Source organism: Entelurus aequoreus, linkage group LG16 (genome assembly GCF_033978785.1).
Source record: "Entelurus aequoreus isolate RoL-2023_Sb linkage group LG16, RoL_Eaeq_v1.1, whole genome shotgun sequence".
Classification (NCBI taxonomy): Eukaryota; Metazoa; Chordata; class Actinopteri; order Syngnathiformes; family Syngnathidae; genus Entelurus; species Entelurus aequoreus.
Window position 1 is genome coordinate 29,693,506 of NC_084746.1, and position 20,001 is coordinate 29,713,506.

Here is a 20,001-nt window from a genome sequence, read left to right on the forward strand (position 1 = left end):
GTTGGTGTTTAGTTGAACATACTACAAGTCTATGTATTTTACTAATTTGTGAAGAGTATTGAACATTTTTAATTTCCAATAACTTAAACACTATACAACATATCTAAAAAATCACATGACTTACAGATAGTGTCTAGTTCTTTCTACTACAAGTCTTATTTTGAAGAAAAAACATTTCAATTATTTTTTAGGAATATTTTAAATGTTCTATTTTCAATAGCTTTAAGACTGTACAATATATCTTCCCAAAAATCACATGACTTATAGATAGTGTCTAGTTGAACAAATTACAAGTCTTATTTTCATTTTTTCCATTTCATTAATTCATTTATTTCAGGCAATGACATAACAAAATAAAAATAAAAAGTACAAGGTAGACAATACATAATAATATAAATTAATATAATGCAAAGGGTAATGTACAGTATGTAAGCATGATTGTCCAGTTTTGCCTGAAAGGGAGTGGAAAGAAGATAATTTATTTAATCCCACCCCCAGTTCTCCATTCAGTGATTAATACATTGAGTTTCACTGTTTCTTTGTTCAAGGATTATAATAAAAATGTTGTATCGTAGTGGCATTACCACAGGTAACAATAATTATTACTAGGGGTGTGGGAAAAAATTGATTGGAATTCGAATCGCGATTCTCACGTTGTGTGATTCAGAATCGATTCTCATTTTTTAAAAGTCGATTTTTTTATTTTTTTGTATTTAATTTTTTTATTTTTTTTTTATTTAAATTTGTATTTTTATTTTTTTAATTAATCAATCCAACAAAACAATATACAGCAATACCATAACAATGCAATCCAATTCCAAAACCAAACCCAACCCAGCAACACTCAGAACAGCAATAAACAGAGCAATTGAGAGGAGACACAAACACGACACAGAACAAACCAAAAGTAGTGAAACAAAAATGAATATTATCAACAACAGTATCAATATTAGTTACAATTTCAACATAGCAGTGATTAAAAATCCCTCATTGACATTATCATTAGACATTTGTAAATTAAAAAAAAAAGAACAATAGTGTCACAGTGGCTTACACTTGCATCGCATCTCATAAGATTGACAACACACAGTGTCCAATATTTTCACAAAGACAAAATAAGTCTTATTTTTGGTTCATTTAATAGTTAAAACAAATTTACATTATTGCAATCAGTTGATAAAACATTGTCTTTTACAATTATAAAAGCTTTTCACAAAAATCTACTACTCTGCTTGCATGTCAGCAGACTGGGGTAGATCCTGCTGAAATCCTATGTATTGAATGAACAGAGAATCATTTTGAATCGGGAAAAAATCATTTTTGAATCAAAAATCGTGTTGAATTGAAAAAAAAATCGATTTTGAATCGAATTGTGACTCTAAGAATCGATATTGAATCGAATCGTGGGACACCCAAAGATTCACAACCCTAATTATTACACTTTACCAATAATTTTTACCAACAGTGTAGAAAGACTGAACATACCAACAATGGTAATGGACAAAATACCAACAATGGTAATAGACAACATAGCAATAATGGTAAGGAAACATTGAGCACATGTTAAAACTTTCAAACAGAGTACAACAGCAGGTCAATTTAAAAACCTTTTAATTGACCTTTAAATTTAGATTTTGCAAGTGTCTCTCCAGTTCCTTCTACTACATGTCTTATTTTAAAGAGAAAATATTATAATGATTTTTTAGTAATATTTGAAATAGCTTTAAGACTATACAACGTATCATCACAAAAATCACTGATTTTTGAGGAATAATTAAAATGTTAAATTCTCAATAGCTTTAAGAATTACTAGACACTATCTATTTTTCCTGTCAAGATACTCAGGAAAATCATATTGTTGATGTAGATGCCCATATTAACTGTACAGATTTACTTTACAAAAGAGACGTGTGGGATACTTCTCTTCTTGCCTTATTTGTATTTCAATCCATCCATCCATTTTCTACCGCTTGTCCCTTGACTTTATTAAATGGATTTATATTAATGTTTGGCGCAGTCTGACCAGAGCAGGAGGGAATAGAAAGACAAAATAAGGAAAACAATTTTTGCGGGGACAAAAGGGGGATAATACAGACAGACAACAACAACAGAACACATCAGCAAATACGATATGTTCAAATATGATACGAAAATTGGTAGCAAAGAAGCAGTTGGTGAAGTAAATATTACTAACACAGAAATGACAATGAACATTTTTGCACTACAAATGGAGCAATAAAAATATCAATGAAAATAGCACTATTGATAATTACTATTAATAATTACCTCTATTATCAACAATGCAATTGTTTCAAATGCAACAATGCATATATGGAAGAGAAGAAAGAGAAGCAAACTGTATTAAACTTGTAGATTGTTAAAGTACCAATAGGTTAAGCTTTGTCAGTGTGCCATGTTTTACCTAGTTTCCACTAGGGGAACAACGTTAATATATGTTTGATGGAACGTGATTATATGCATGACTGTATGTATGCATATGTACAGTATGTATGTATGTATGTTTGTACAGTGAACGTGCGTGTGGATGTATGTACTGTATGTGTGTATATATGTGGGAGTGTATGTACCTATGTATGTGCTTGAGGACCTTTGTGCGCGTATGTATCTGTGAAAAAATGAAAATACGTATGTGTGTATACATTTATGAATAGTGTGTGTATGTGAGTATGTATGTAAACGTGTATGTACAATATATTTGTCCCACAGTGTAAAAATACCCAAAGAGCACTCAAAGAGCCCAACCCAAAACAGCAGGCTTGGTGCCCAGGGAACAGGGGACCACCGGCCCCACGCAGCCAGACCGGCCAGCAACAAGAATCTCAAAGTCAAGCCCACCGTGCCGCCCGGAAGGGCCAGCAGCAGGCCATAGACAGACGTGCCGTCCAGAGGACAAGGCATGGGAAAAGCAGAGTACAGCCAGCTCCCAAGTCAGCGAGAGACCACACCCCACGCGGGCAAAAAGACTGGATGCCCCACACCGTGGGGACCATAGACTCCTTTCAGCCAGACGGGAAGATCGCCCCGCCCCACCAGCAACCAGCCCCCCACAAACCCAATCCCCCCAGGAGAGCACGGCGGGGCCCTCCCCAGGCCACCCCACCCAAGTCGGCAGCCGCAGGAACGCTTAGCACGGGGCCACAGTTTTATTTCAAAAATCAGTAAAATATTTTCCGGGGGCAGCACGGTGGACCAGGGGTTAGTGCATGTGCCTCACAATATGAAGGTTCTGAGCAGTCCTGGGTTCGATCCTGCGCTCGGGATCTTTCTGTGTGGAGTTTGCATGTTCCCCCCGTGACTGCGTGGGTTCCCTCCGGGTACTCCGGCTTCCTCCCACCTCCAAAAACATGCACCTGGGGATAGGTTGATTGGCAACACTAAATTGGCCCTCGTGTGTGAATGTGAGTGTGAATGTCGTCTGTCTATCTGTGTTGGCCCTGTGATGAGGTGGCGACTTGTCCAGGGTGTACCCTGCCTTCCACCCGAATGCAGCTGAGATAGGCTCCAGCACCTCCCACGACCCCAAAAAAGGGACAAGCTGTAGAAGATGGATGAATGGAAAATATTTTCCCCCAAAATTACATACGTAGTATGCGCAAACAGACATTATCTACAGTAATACTCATGTGTGTTTTGAGCCAATAAAATAATAATAATAATAATGATGGATTATTTATATAGCGCTTTTCTAGACACCCAAAGCGCTTCACAGAGAAGTGAGAACCCATCATTCATTCAAACTGGTGGTTTTGATTGATTGATTGAAACTTTTATTAGTAAATTGCACAGCTCAGTACATATTCCGTACAATTGACCACTAAATGGTAACACCCAAATAAGTTTTCCAAATTGTTTAAGTCGGGGTACACGTTAATCAATTCATGGTAAAGCTACTTACATGGTGGTAAGTTGCCAGTTTGCGCCTACAGCCCCTCCCACCACCACCTATCCTTCATCATTCATTCACCAGTGTGAGCGGCACCGGGGGCATGGGTGAAGTGTCCTGCCCAAGGACACAATGGTAGCGATTTGGATGGTAAGAGGCGGGGAGCGAACCTGCAACCCTCAGGTTTCTGACGCGGGCCCTCTACCCACTACGCCATGCCCATGTATATTTGCTTAAAGTATCGGATCGGTATAGCCAGTACCAACTTAAAGTTTACTCGCTAACAGATCTAATGGAAAATAGTATCGCACATCACTCCTTTTTGGATATTTGATTGGTCCAGAGCAAAGATGATGGTCCGTTCGCCCAATCAGATTCCACCTTGTTTAAAGTCTCGACAAAGACACCCGGAAGCTTTACAAACTATACAAAAGAGGTTTGATAGTATAATATATTTGAAAAATACCACTACATGTGCATTTAAAATCAGTTAGTTGAGCTGCTGAGCACCGAAGTTAAAAAAATTGTGCAATTATGTGTACAAATATATAATAACCAATAGATGTCGCTGTTTACCTCAGTAAAGACAGTTAATAATAAAAGACAGCCAATGGACGTTAGTGTCATGTCAACTCTCTGAAAGTGGTATATGAAGCCTTCAGATGCATCTATTTATTAGGATTACTCTTTTACGGACACTTAAATCAACAGTGTTAATTAATATGATCTTAAAATACCAGATACAATTATTTTTTGTGATACACAGTAAATTTCACCTTACCACTGCAAGGAGAGTCTAATACAGGGGTGTCGAACTTGTTTTCATTGAGGGCCACATCGCAGTTATGGTTGCCTTCAGAGGGCGGCTTTTAACAATGAGTAATATATATATATATATATATATATATATATATATATATATATATATATATATATATATATATATATATATATATATATATATATATATATATATATAAAATACATTAACAATATATGTTTTTACATAAGCTGCAAAAATATTACAATTTTACTTTAAAAACTAGCAGCTTAGTCACCAGAATTTTACAGTAAAGGCAGTGTTTTTTTTATAGCATATAAAAAAGTGTATAAATGGAAAAACAATATCACTGTTTTTAGCGGTAAAATTCACAAACAGAGCTGTTTTTTTTGTTTGTTTTTTAATGTTTTAGTGTCTTACTATACATGGAAAAAAAACAGTACCAAAGTTGATTATACGGTACAAAAAAACCCAGTCGGCGGAATTTAACCGTAAAATCCATTGTCAATTTTACAGTCTACAATTTGATTGATAATTTGTTTTGAAATCATAAGTCAAACAGATATTTAAGTACAGTATTTATCTTTATTTTAACCCAAAAAAATGTGGAATACATAATATAATATGTTGATAATATTAGAATTTTAAAAGATATGCAATTGCATGCAGTACAAGGGAAAGAACAAATATATTTAGTAAGAAAAGATTAAGCATAAAATTAACACATATTATTTCCAGGCTTTCGCGGGCCACACAAAATAATGTGACGGGCCAGATTTGGCCCCCGGTTCTTCAGTTTGACACTTGTGGCATGATACAAGCCAATATACATTCTTACTATTTAATGTGTGTTTTGAAAAGACCTATTGGCAAAGATGCATGAAAGCCTGCACAGTGTAGTGCAAAGCTGATTATTCCCAAGCGCTCTAAGAGACTCGGGGTCGTCTGTGTGGTTCATTCCACACAAAACAGCACTGTTATTCACATCTGCAGCCTCTTTTATAGCATCTCCTCGGGCATGGTCATGTGTTATAGTCAAAACAACTTTTGTTTTGCATGACAAGTGCAAAGAAATGATCCAGGGGTTTTCTTTTGCCGCCGGGTATTTTTTAGGTTTGCATGTAACGGACAACTTATTTCACATGTCTGCTGATTTGTGGCGCATACGTCTGCCCCGGGGTGTACAGTCAATCAATATATCAACAAGAGAACATACTGTTTATTTGCACATAAGGGCAGCATTATTAGGTGGCATTATTGGTAAATTGGTTCCATTGTTGTGTGTTTTCTAATGGATAATATCCTTTCATCCATCCATTTTCTACCGCTTGGGAGCTGGAGCTGGAGCCTATCCCAGCTGAATTTGAGCGGAAGGCGGGTTACACCCTGGACAAGTCGCGACCTCATCGCAGGGCCAACACAGCTAGACAACAGGGCAGCTGTGGCTATGAAAGTAGCTTACCACCACCAGGTGTGAATGAATGATGGGTTCAAACATGTAAAGCGACTTTGGGTATTTAGAAAAAGCGCTATATAAATCCCAGGTATTATTATTATTATTATTATTAACATTCACACACTACGTGAGGTAATGTGTCCTAGCCTTAAGAAAGAACTGCCCTTTTTGGGGGAATTTTTCCTATGGGTATCATTCACTATCCTCATTTGAGACAAGCACACATATGTTTTTCTTTTTTTTAATGCAGTCTATCTCATATAAACACTAGCAAAAATATGTTAACAATGAAGGTAATGGGAGTCATTATGTCAATGTGTCTATTCCACCTATGGAGCACTCTAAAAAATATCCAAACACCTCCATCAATGTTTTATATACATGCTGTTAGTATACATGTAATGTAGGAACAGGTACATTCATAATAACATGCAGTATTTTGGTAATTTTAAGCATACGGTGGCTTATTAATTTGAAAGACGCGTCACAACGTTCGCTTTTCCTTCAACTACAACAACTATCACTAATCACTGGTTTTGGGTTTTGTATGAGAATGCATAAAAAAAGATAGACATGTGTTCTTCCTAGGCAAAATTCCAAAAAAAAGTGCAGTTCCCCTGTAAGACTGTAAACAGAAGGAGATATCACAGTGATTAGATCATTTCCACAGCAACAATCCCCTTCCTTTTTATGGCTATTTCAGCAAAAAAAATCCCCATGTTACTGAGCCAGAGAAAGAAAAGCTGGCAAAATTTAAAAAGTGCATTGGATGTCTGCCCCACAGTAAAATTTGACTTCTGGCTCCCATTTTGACGTTCCATCGCCCTTTGTCATGTCAGCGCTGGGAAAAAAGAGAGATGCAGTTGAAACATGTCAGCTGCCTTTCACGTTCTTTGAGGAATGTTGGTGGGAATGAGGCAAGATAAGAGTGCTCACTTCATAAAATAAGATGGATGGCCTTTGCATACCGCTGGATTTTGAAACATCCGGCTTGTTTCCTCCAAATCCGAGTCTGGATACGTTAAACATGCTCATCGTTCATTTTTCAAAGCATTATGCCATCAGCATGTACAGACTTTGGCATTACCATTGATACAAATAGAGTACATGCTCCAAACTGTGATATACAGCATTACTTACTTTCCACAGACAGACACATGTGTCTGTTGGAACATTTTTCAGTGATGCTGGACTTAAGAGAAAGATTTACGGCTCAAAATCTCTGTTTTGGTGCGACCCAAAGGTGTTTAATGTGATTATTCCACTTTAAATTCATTTATGGACCTTACTGGTAACAGAAAATGGCCTTCCCCCGAACTGTTCCCACAAAGTTAAAAGTATATTATTGTGCAAGATCTTGTGTTAAATTGAACAAATGAGATTAAACTACAGGGTATAGCTCTCTATTTAGCTGTACAAATCGGATGTACGGGTCCCTTTTTTTAGGAAAACTAATACAAAAACGTACAATAATGTCTGATAGAAGGCACTATTCCACTTTAAATTCATTTATGGACCTTACTGGTAACAGAAAATGGCCTTCCCTGAACTGTTCCCACAAAGTTGAAAGTATAATATTGTGCAAGATCTTGTGTTAAATTGAACAAATGAGATTAAACTACAGAGTATAGCTCTCTATTTAGCTGTACAAATCTGATGTACGGGTCCCTTTTTTCAGGAAAACTAATACAAAAACATACATTAATGTCTGATAGAATGCAAAACATTTTCTGACAGATCACCTCAAAAAAACGATTTGGAATTTTTCATTTTTCTGCGCTGGTGACATGGTCCAGAGCCACGTGCACCGAATTAAGTGTCATTGTGCATATCTTTTTGTTGTCTGGATTGCGATTCAGAAAAGGTAATACAGATTACAGATGTGTGCTGCTGGCTCAACACATCGCACACAGGAATGAGGATGATAACATGAATGTGCAGAAAAATTATTGTGTCAGTGGTAAAAGCCTCGTACACACGCAAAATCCTCATTTAAATAAGGCGGTCTGCATCACTTTTCAATTGCACACTCAGTGTCAGTTGATCAGACGCAACACGCCCAATCATGTCAGGGTATTCAATCCATCGCAACTGGACTACTTGGTTTGTCTTGGAAGACGTTTCACCTCATCCGAGTAGGCTTCATCAGTTCGTGCTCATAGACTTAGATTGGTCAGATCATAGTACACGCCTGTTTAGCACTCGGTATTGGGATCTTAGAAAATAAGGCCCAAAGTTTGCATATATACAATTGCAGTGGCGGGCCGTGCGTTTCCCACCTAGGCCTTCAGTCAGGGTTGTCCAAACTTTTTCCACTGAGGGCCGCACATTGAAAAATCAAAGCTAGCAGGGGCCATTTTGATATTTTTTATTTTAAAAACCAATACAATATATGTATAAAAAATATACATTTAGGGTTTTGGTCCCAAAAATATAAAAAATGTGTCATTATTCAGTATTATTATTTGTGTTATAATTCAAGTTTTTAAATCTCTAGATCAACATTAGGTCTATCTGTCAATATAAACATTTTTAAAGATTTAAATTGTATGCTCTTTTTGTCAAAGAAAACCCTTTTTTTAAATGAAAAAAAACACAAAATATGCAATATTTTCACCCGATAAATTTTTTAAGTGGGAAATTTGAGATTATATAATAATTGGAGCCTTTAATAGGTCAATAAATCATAACACCATTGATTTTAATTCATTATAATTTTTTGAGCAATGACACTTAAAAACTAATCACACTAAAATTGTAGTGGATCCAAAAGTTGAAGTGTTAAAAATAAATTATAATTTTATTTTTTTTTACTGTTTACTTTTAACACAATAATCTCGAGATCAACTTCAGATCTATCTGTCAATTATAAGTTTTATTGTTGTTTATGTTTTTTGTTTGTTCGTTTTAGGCCCTTCTTTAAAAAAAACAGCTCGTTTTTTTACATGGCAAACACAAAATATGCAACATTTTCCCCAAAAAATATCTCAAAATATTTAATGTGACATAATTTGAGCCTTGAATAGGTCAATAATTCATAATGACATTGATTTTGATTCTTTATTATTTTTTAAATAAAGAAACAGCCTACAGGGAAGCTTTGTGTGATTAGAGTAAACATTGCTACATTTTCTTGTTACATTTCACCTGTTTGCTCTTTAAATACCACTTTTAATGTTTTTTATTTTTTTCAATTGTTTTTTTAAAATGTGCCGTGGGGCCGTTAAAAAAGGACCTGCGGGCCGCAAATGGCACTTTGGACACCCCTGCCTTCAGCGATGTCCGACTTCAATGATTACCTCTCAAAATACCATAATTGATGTCACCACATGACCATTGCTGGATAAATACTATACAGGAACACATGTATGCACTACTGCACATAGAATCACATCAACAGTGTACAAAACAGGTTATTTCTGGCGCATTTGAAAATCAATTAAAACGCATCAGCAATTGAAACATATCTCATGTGGTATTGTCAAAACTAAAATTGCAAAAAACATATCAAAAGTGAAAAAATAAAATATTTGAACTCACAATTTATAGCACCTATTCGACGCCGTTTGAGCCTGTGGTACCCCTCGTCATCGGTTTATGCGAGTGGAAATGGCGAGCATTTCCCCATTTCATCGCCAGAACAGCTGAGCTAGCTTCCGGGGTTGGTCGACATAGTCTAACAAGATGTAGTTTCTCTTTAAATATCCTTCTTGAAAATGGCCTTGCAAATATATATCTGCCACCTAATCAACGTTTTGTTCACCTTCTCTGCTATCCCGGTCTGGCTACGGCGCAACACTTCCTGCTTCCTGCTAAATTGAAACTTGTGAATGGATACTCACTTTGGAGTGACAAGTGAGTATCCAATCACAGTCTCATTAACATCAGGCTACTTAGATAGGCTACTGTCAACAACTTGTGATCTGATTGGCTATCGCAACTGTCTATCAACTGTATGTGTTCTCAAATTCATCCGCTGAGTCCCGATGAGTATCCAATCACAGGACGCGTAAATGTCACGTTTAACATGAGGCCAGCTAGAAGGCCTTACTGACAACAACTCGTGATCTGATTGGCTATAGCAATTATATATCACTGTTTGTCCCCGTTCCACCTGCATTGTTGATTGTGAAGGCCTCGGGCAGATTTCGTACAGCATGGAAACATAAGCTAGCTGAATTCTGATTGGATACAAACTAAAACTAAAAACAACAGCACTGGAAGGAGCATAATATGACATGAAGAGAATATGAATACTTTTAGATATTTAGGGAACGTAAATTAATAAAAAATGTTATCTTTAATTATGATCACGATTTCTGGTTATGTTAGGCCAGCAGAGAAGACTTTGCTGGCCCTGACGGCACACCACTGTACAATTGTCCACGATGCCTCAGTTAGATCAATACATGCGATTCAGAGGAAACTACAGGGTCCAGTCAAGTTCCTGGTTGATAAAATAATTACTTGAATAGATGTGTGTAATTTTATGTTGTTTGTGGGAACATTTTGGAAACATTATTTTCTGTGCAAATGGACCTGATAGAGGTCCTTACAGCTCACTATCTCTGTTGTATCATGCCAAAGTTGTTTGATATGTTTTTTTAAGAGCAGAAAAGTGCCTTTCCCAAACTGTTTCCTCTAAGTTAGAAAACATACAATCATCCAAAATCTCTCAATAAGATAAAGGCATAAGATTCAGATAAAACAAAAAGAACTAGTCAAGGTCAAAAAGAGAGAGTTAAAAAAATAAAGAGTAAAGAATAATAACAAAAACCCAGTCAAAATAGAGTGAGGGAAACTAACTAAGGATGCACACAAAAAGTGTGGAGGGGTAACAGTTAGCACGATGTGGCAGAGCCACCGACACGAGAGTGGACTTTTATTGTGGGCAGCCTAAAGCACACCTGCGCAATAATCATGCTGTTTAATCAGCATCTTGATGTGCCACACCTGTGAGGTGGGATGGATTACCTTGGCAAAGAAGAATTGGTCACTAACACAGATTTAGACAGATTTGTGAACAAAATTTGAGAGTAATAGGTATTTTGTGTGTATAGTAAAAGTTTTAGATCTTTGAGATCAACTCATGAAAAATGCGAGCAAAAACAAAAATGTTGCATTTGTATTTTTGTTATGTGTATTTCCACATACTACATAAAACAACAAACATCTCCTTGACATTGACAATTATCCTATCAACTAGATCGGGGGTCAGCAACCCGCGGCTCTCCACCCACATGCGGCTCTTTAATGCCGCCCTAGTGGCTCCCTGGGGCATTTTTAAAAAAGGGTTGAAAATGGAAAAAGATGTGGGGAAATACTTTTTTTGTTTTAGTATGTTTTCAGTATGACACAAACCTTCCCAATTGTTAGAAAGCCCACAGTTTAATATGTTCATTTGTATGCTTCACTGATGAAAGTATTTGGTGAAGATCTTTTGTCCTACTGATTTTGGCGGTTCTTGAACTCACCATAGTGTTGACTGTGACGCAACAGTTTGTTTACATGTCAAATCTTGATTGAAGCTTTTATTAGTAGATTGCACAGTACAGTACATATTCCGTACAATTGACCACTAAATGGTAACACCAAAATAAGTTTTTCAACTTGTTTAAGTCGGGGTCCACGTAAATCAATTCTTCCACTCCTTCTTTATCTCATTTTGTCCACCAAATGTTTTATGCTGTGCATGAATGCACAAAGGTGAACTTTGTTGATGTTATTGACTTGTTGGTGTGCTAATCAGGCATATTTGGTCAGTGCATGACTGCAAGCTAATCAATGCTAACATGCTATTTAGGCTAGCTGTATGAACACATTGAATCAGTACGCCTCATTTGTAGGTATATTTGAGCTCATTTAATATCCTTTACTTGTATCCTCTTTGTATATAATTTAGTTTTGCATGTCTCATGACACATTATCGGTATGTAATATTGGCTGCATTTCAGATAGTTGCTTGTGTGCCATGTTGTTCCAGACCACAGCAAACATTACCTAGCTTGCCAAAGATTGTAATAAATGTATTAAAAGAAGACAGCCTGCCGTTTCCATTAACTTGGACACACAAATCTATAACTTTGGCCATTCTAAGACAGTAATTTCCAGGAGTTATTTTACCTTCTGAGTACCCTCTGATTTACTAATGGTTTCTAATGTTGTAAAAATAGATAATGTAGAATAAATATTACATTTCAACATTTCTGTCAACAAAGATTTTAGTCAGCCTGCGAGACATAGTCATTTTGATAGTAGGATATTATAGCTAATATAGACACTTACATCATGTGTTTACTTCATTATAAGACTTATGTACGGCTTTGCATTTTTTGCGGCTCCAGACAGATTAGTTTTTTGTATTTTTGGTCCAATATGGCTCTTTCAACATTTTGGGTTGCCAACCCCTGAACAAGGACCTGGACTTCATGCCATAGCCCCCTGAATCATATGTCTTCCTTACAGACATCCATCCATCCACTTCTATCACTTGTCCCTGGGGGGTTGGAGTCCATCCCAGCTGCACTCGGGCAGAAGGTAGGGTACACCCTGGACAAGGGGCCACCTCATCCAGGGGCCAACACAGATAGACAGACAACATTCACATGCACACACTAGGGCCAATTTTATTTTTTTTTTATTTTTTTTTTATTTTTATTTTGTCCTGTCTCAGGCAAATCATATAGTAGATGTAGATGCCCATATCGGCTGTTCAGATTTACTTTACAAAAGAGAAGTGTAGGATACTTCTCTTGTTGCCTTATTTGTATTTGACTTTATTAAATGTATTTATATTATCATTTGGTGAAGCCGGGCCGGAGCAGGAGGGGATAGAAAGAAAAAAAAAGGAAGCAAGAGGGGGGAATTGTGGGGACAAGAGGGGGATTAGACAGAGAGACAAAAACAACAACAGCAAACACAACAACAACAACAACAACAGAGCAACATCAGCAAATACGACATGTACAAATATGATGGTAAAAGTAATAGCAAATAAGCAGTTAGCGAAAAAAATAATAATAATACAGAAATGACAATGAGCATTATTACACTAAAAAATGGAGCAATACGAATACCAATAGAAATAGCGCTATTGATAATGAACAATACCAATACTTTACCTTTATTATCAACAATACAGTTGATAATAATAAAGCTAGGGTCAATTTTAGTGTCGCCAATCAGCCTATCCACAGGTACAGTCGTGGTTAAAAGTTTCCATTCACTTGTGAAGGACATAATGTCATGGCTGTCTTGAGTTTACAATCATTTCTACAACTCTTATTTTTTTGTGATAGAGCGATTCGAGCACATACTTGTTGGTCACAAAAAACATTTATGAAGTTTGGTTCTTTTACGAATGTATTATGGGTCTACTGAAAATGTGACCAAATCTGCTGGGTCAAAAGTATACATACAGCAATGTTAATATTTGGTTACATGTCCCTTGGCAAGTTTCACTGCAATAAGGCGCTTTTGGTAGCCATCCACAAGCTTATGGCAAGCTTCTGGTTGAATTTTTGACCATTCCTCTTGACAAAATTGGTGCAGTTCAGCTAAATGTGTTGGTTTTCTGACATCTGACCACAGAACTTTCCTCTAAGGGTCTTATCTTTGTCCATGTGATGTCAGATGAAACAAAAATTGAGCCGTTTGGCTACAATATCCAGCAATATGTTTGGAAGAGAAAAGGTGAGGCCATTAATCCCAGGAACACCATCCTACCGTCAAGCCTGGTGGGTGTAGTATTATGCTCTGGGCCTGTTTTGCTGCCATTGATTGATTGAGACTTTTATTAGTAGGCTGCACAGTACAGTACCTATTCCGTACAATTGACCAGTAAATGGTAACACCCGAATACATTTTTCAACGTGTTTAAGTCAGGGTCCACGTTAATCAATTCATGGCCAATAGAACTGGTGTTTTACAGAGAGTAAATGGGACAATGAAAAAGGAGGATTACCTCCAAATTCTTCAGGACAACCTAAAATCATCAGCCCAGAGGTTGGGTCTTGGGCGCAGTTGGGTGTTCCAACAGGACAATGACCCCAAACACACGTCAAAAGTGGTAAAGGAGTGGCTAAATCAGGCTAGAATTAAGGTTTTAGAATGGCCTTCCTAAAGTCCTGACTTTAACGTGTGGACAATGCTGAAGAAACAAGTCAATGTTAGAAAACCAACTGAACTGCACCAATTTTGTCAAGAGGAGTGGTCAAAAATTCAACCAAAAGCTTGCCAGAAGCTTCTGGATGGCTACCAAAAGCGCCTTATTGCAGTGAAACTTGCCAAGGGACATGTAACCAAAAATTAACATTGCTGTATGTATACTTTTGACCCAACAGCTTTGGTCACATTTTCAGTAGACACATAATAAATTCATAAAAGAACCAAACTTCATGAATGTTTTTTGTGAACAACAAGTATGTGCTCCAATCACTCTATCACAAAAAAATAAGAGTTGTAGAAAATATTGGAAACTCAAGACAGCCATGACATTATGTTCTTTACAAGTGTATGTAAACTTTTGACCACAACTGTACATGACTAAATTTGGAAAACTGTATGCTTTACATTTTGGGGAATGTCCTTCTTCTCAAAGCAAGGCCATATAGGATTTTATTGTGAGAGAACCTCATCAAACACATTTGAAGGAACTAGAACAGAGATGGTGAGCCATGAGGCCAATCGCACCTTTAACCTTACACGTAGACTTATGACTGAATGAGCAAAAGTTCCCACACACACATGCGCCAAAATTGTTGTGTGAAGTGTTCCCATAAGAATGTTACAGTTGCAAACCAGAATGTCAAACCCATTTGGACTTGCTCTGTTCACAGCATGCATTCCATGATCAAGGAAGTAATATAAAGTTTTTTTGTTTTGCTGTACTGTAGTAAAACAAACAGAACAAAACCAAGTTAAATAAAAAGAAAGTAGAAAAAACATCCGTCTGTAAAGTATGTGGGTGATGACGTTTGTGGCTGTTGAGGGAAAAGGAGTCTTGTTTTGAGCACTCCCTATTTTGTCATATCAACCTAATAGGCCGCGTCGCCAAAATAGCTCATAAACACTTCTTGGGCATGGGTTATAAATCAAAGATAATAAAAGTAAAGGAATGCGGCACATGTCGGTGAAGGTGCGTGGCACGGCATGGGGAATTTCAAATAGCCCCAGCAGCTAATCTGAGCGGGACATGCCCTTTCTTTGCCACATATAAGGTTACATGTCGCAACAAGAATGCCACGCACGACGAGCACGCACTTGGTGGCAGCCAGCGAACAAACAAGAGAGAGGACGTCGGTCTGTTAAAGTGAAAAGAATGCAGCTCTGGTTGTTGTTAACGAAAAGAATGATCTTCTCTGCGGAGGAGCGAAACCTGCAGGAATGAGGATGTAAAGTGAACCAGGAGGAAGATGGTTATGATAATGTAATGATGCATCCATCCATCCATCTTCTTCCGCTTATCCGAGGTTGGGTCGCGGGGGAAGCAGCCTAAGCAGGGAAGCCCAGACTTCCCTCTCCCCAGCCACTTCGTCCAGCTCTTACCGGGGGATCCCGAGGCGTTCCCAGGCCAGCCGGGAGACATAGTCTTCCCAACGTGTACTGGGTCTTCACTGTGGCCTCCTACCGGTCGGACGTGCCCTAAACACCTCCCTAGGGAGGCGTTCGGGTGGCATCCTGACCAGATGCCCGAACCACCTCATCTGGCTCCTCTCGATGTGGAGGAGCAGCGGCTTTACTTTGAGCCCCTCCCGGATGGCACATCTTCTCACCCTATCTCTAAGGGAGAGCCCCGCCACCCGGCGCAGGAAACTCATTTCGGCCGCTTGTACCCGTGATCTTGTCCTTTCGGTCATAACCCAAAGCTCATGACCATAGGTGAGGATGGGAACGTAGATCGACCGGTAAATTAAGAGCTTTGCCTTCCGGCTCAGCTCCTTCTTCACCACAACGGATCGATACAGCGTCCGCATTACTGAAGACGCCGCACCGATCCGCCTGTCGATCTCACGATCCACTCTTCCCTCACTCGTGAACAAGACTCCGAGGTACTTGAACTCCTCCACTTGGGGCAGGGTCTCCTCCGCAACCCGGAGATGGCACTCCGCCCTTTTCCGGGCGAGAACCATGGACTCAGACTTGGAGGTGCTGATTCTCATCCCAGTCGCTTCACACTCAGCTGAGAACCGATCCAGTGAGAGCTGAAGATCCTGGCCAGATAAAGTCATCAGGACCACATGCAGAGACCTAATCCTGCAGCCACCAAACCAGATCCCCTCAACGCCCTGACTGCGCCTATAAATTATGTCCATAAAAGTTATGAACAGAATCGGTGACAAAGGGCAGCCTTGGCGGAGTCCAACCCTCACTGGAAACGTGTCCGACTTACTGCCGGCAATGCGGACCAAGCTCTGACACTGATCATACAGGGAGCGGACCGCCACAATCAGACAGTCCGATACCCCATACTCTCTGAGCACTCCCCACAGGACTTCCCGAGGGACACAGTCGAATGCCTTCTCCAAGTCCACAAAGCACATGTAGACTGGTTGGGCAAACTCCCATGCACCCTCAAGGACCCTGCCGAGAGTATCGAGCTGGTCCACAGTTCCACGACCAGGACGAAAACTACACTGTTCCTCCTGGATCCGAGGTTCTACTATCCGGCGTAGCCTCCTCTCCAGTACACCTGAATGGACCTTACCGGGAAGGCTGAGGAGTGTGATCCCACGATAGTTGGAACACACCCTCCGGTTCCCTTACTTAAAGAGAGGAACCACCACCCCGGTCTGCCAATCCAGAGGTACCGCCCCCGATGTCCACGCGATGCTGCAGAGTCTTGTCAACAAAGACAGCCCCACAGCATCCAGAGCCTTAAGGAACTTAGGGCGGATCTCATCCACCCCCGGGGCCTTGCCACCGAGGAGCTTTTTAACTACCTCAGCAACCTCAGCCCCAGAAATAGGAGAGCCCACCACAGATTCCCCAGGCACTGCTTCTTCATAGGAAGGCGTGTTGGAGGGATTGAGGAGGTCCTCGAAGTATTCCCTCCACCGATCCACAACATCCGCAGTCGAGGTCAGCAGAACACCATCCTCACCATACACAGTGTTGATAGTGCACTGCTTCCCCTTCCTGAGGTGTCCACCAACGGGTTCACGACATGCACCAACTACCTTGCGGCCACAGCTCCAATCAGCCGCCTCGACAATAGAGGCGCGGAACATGGTCCATTCGGACTCAATGTACAGCACCTCCCTCGTGACATGTTCAAAGTTCTTCCGGAGGTGGGAATTGAAACTCTCTGACAGGAGACTCTGCCAGACAATCCCAGCAAACCCTCACAATGCGTTTGGGCCTGCCAGGTCTGTCCAGCATCCTCCCCCACCATCGCAACCAAATCACCACCAGGTGGTGATCAGTAGAAAGCTCCGCCCCTCTCTTCACCCGAGTGTCCAAAACATGAGGCCGCAAATCCGATGACACAACTACAAAGTCGATCATGGAACTGCTGCCTAGGGTGTCCTGGTGCCAAGTGCACATATGGACACCCTTATGTTTGAACATGGTGTTAGTTATGGACAATCTGTGACGGGCACAAAAGTCCAATAACAAAACACCGCTCGGGTTCAGATCCGGGCGGCCATTCTTCCCAATAACGCCTCTCCAGGTTTCACTGTCGTTGCCAACATGACGTTGAAGTTCCCCAGTAAAACGAGGGAATCACCCGAGGGAGCACTCTCAAGTACTCCCTCGAGTGAATCCAAAAAGGGTGGGTACTCTGTGCTGCGGTTTGGCGCGTAAGGTCAAACCACAGTCAGGACCCGTTCCCCCACCCGAAGGCGGAGGGAAGCTACCCTCTCGTCCACCGGGTTGAACTCCAACATGCAGGCTCTGAGCCGGGGGGGCAACAAGAATTGCCACCCCAGCACGTCGCCTCTGCCTCCAGAGTGGAAGAGAGTCCAGCCCCTCTCGAGAGAACTGGTTCCAGAGCCCTTGCTGTGCGTCGAAGTGAGTCCGACTATTTCTAGCCGGAACTTCTCCACCTCGCGCACTAGATCAGGCTCCTTCCCCCCCAGCGAGGTGACGTTCCACGTCCCAAGAGGATCGGACCGCTAAGTGCCCTGCCTTCGGCTTCCGCCCAGCTCACATTGCACTCGACCTCTATGACCCCTGCTATGGGTGGTGAGCCCATTGGAGGGGGGACCCACGTTGCCTCTTCGGGCTGTGCCCGTCCAGACCCCATGGGGACAGGCCCGGCCACCAGGCGCTCGCCATTGTGCCCCACCTCCGGGCCTGGCTCCAGTGGGGGGCCCCGGTGACCCGCATCCGGGCGAGGGAAATCTGGGCCCTTTGTTTTTATTTTTCATGGAGGTCGTCGATAATGTAATGATGATGAGGATATATTTTAAGCACACAGGTGGTTTTACCAGGTGCTCAAAGACCACAACGTTAAGTATACCTGCAAATTCCTATGAGCGCTAATATGAAAGAAAACTTGGACTTGGTAGGCATAATAATGCTCATTATAATGACCAATTTAATTTATTATGATCAAGCAAACGGATTTGAAAAATATATATTACAATATATTTCCTTAGAAACAGATATCAGTATGATGCAATAATAACAACAACAATCCGACACTGCCAATCAATATCGAACTATATTATTAATTTTTTATATTAAACATTTTATAGTATTTTTATGTATTTATTTCTGAATTGTCATACTTTTTTTTTTACAAATATATATATATATATATATATATATATATATATATATATATATATATATATATATATATATATATATATATATATATATATATTTTATATTTTAATTATATTTTAATATAAGATATACATAATTATATAATGTATTATAAATATTATAATACTATAAAAAAATTTTTTTTTAACCATAATTATAAAAATAATGAATGGTATTATAATGAATTAGAATTAAATATCAAAACATAATACTACAGTACTATTTAATCAGATATATATGTATTAAATATAAAATATGTAGTCACAAATAATTGCAGTTTGTTCATTGTTATTTCAAAATGAATCGCGAATAATCGCAGATAGATATAATTGTTCATCACTAATAAATTATATTTATGCATACATATATTTATTTACATATGTCATTATAAATACATATATTTATATGCATGTCTATATATATATACATATATACATACATACCTACACAAGCCTTTCTATAATGTCAAGACAACCTAAGAAAACAAGGTGAATACAATGTATTGATAAAATCATATTTAAAAATGTATTAACTGTTAGAATTAAGAATGCTAAATTTTTTATAATATTACAATATTTGTTAAAAGGTATTTAAGAATCAATATTTTCCTATAACTATAATTATATATTATATTATTTTCATATTTACAAGTCTCATTTGTAAGAACCTTCAACTGAACGTCAACCGTATTGTACAAAACAACTTTAATAAGAAAGATGTGAAGCGAATGATATTTACATAGCGCTTTTTCTGTAGAGACTCAAAGCACTTTATATAGTGATCTACATCTTTAAGCTACAATTAAACCAGAGTGGGTGGCACTGGGAGCAGTGGGGTAAAGTGTCTTGCCCAAGGCCACGACGGCAGTGACTAGGATGGCATAAACTGGAATTTAACCTGGGACCCTCAAATTGCTGGCATGGCCACTCTACCAACTAATCCACACCGCCCCGTGAGCATGAATGGAAGGATTCATATTATATTTATATATATATATATATATATATATATATATATATATATATATATATATATATATATATATATATATATATATATATATATATATATATATATATATATATG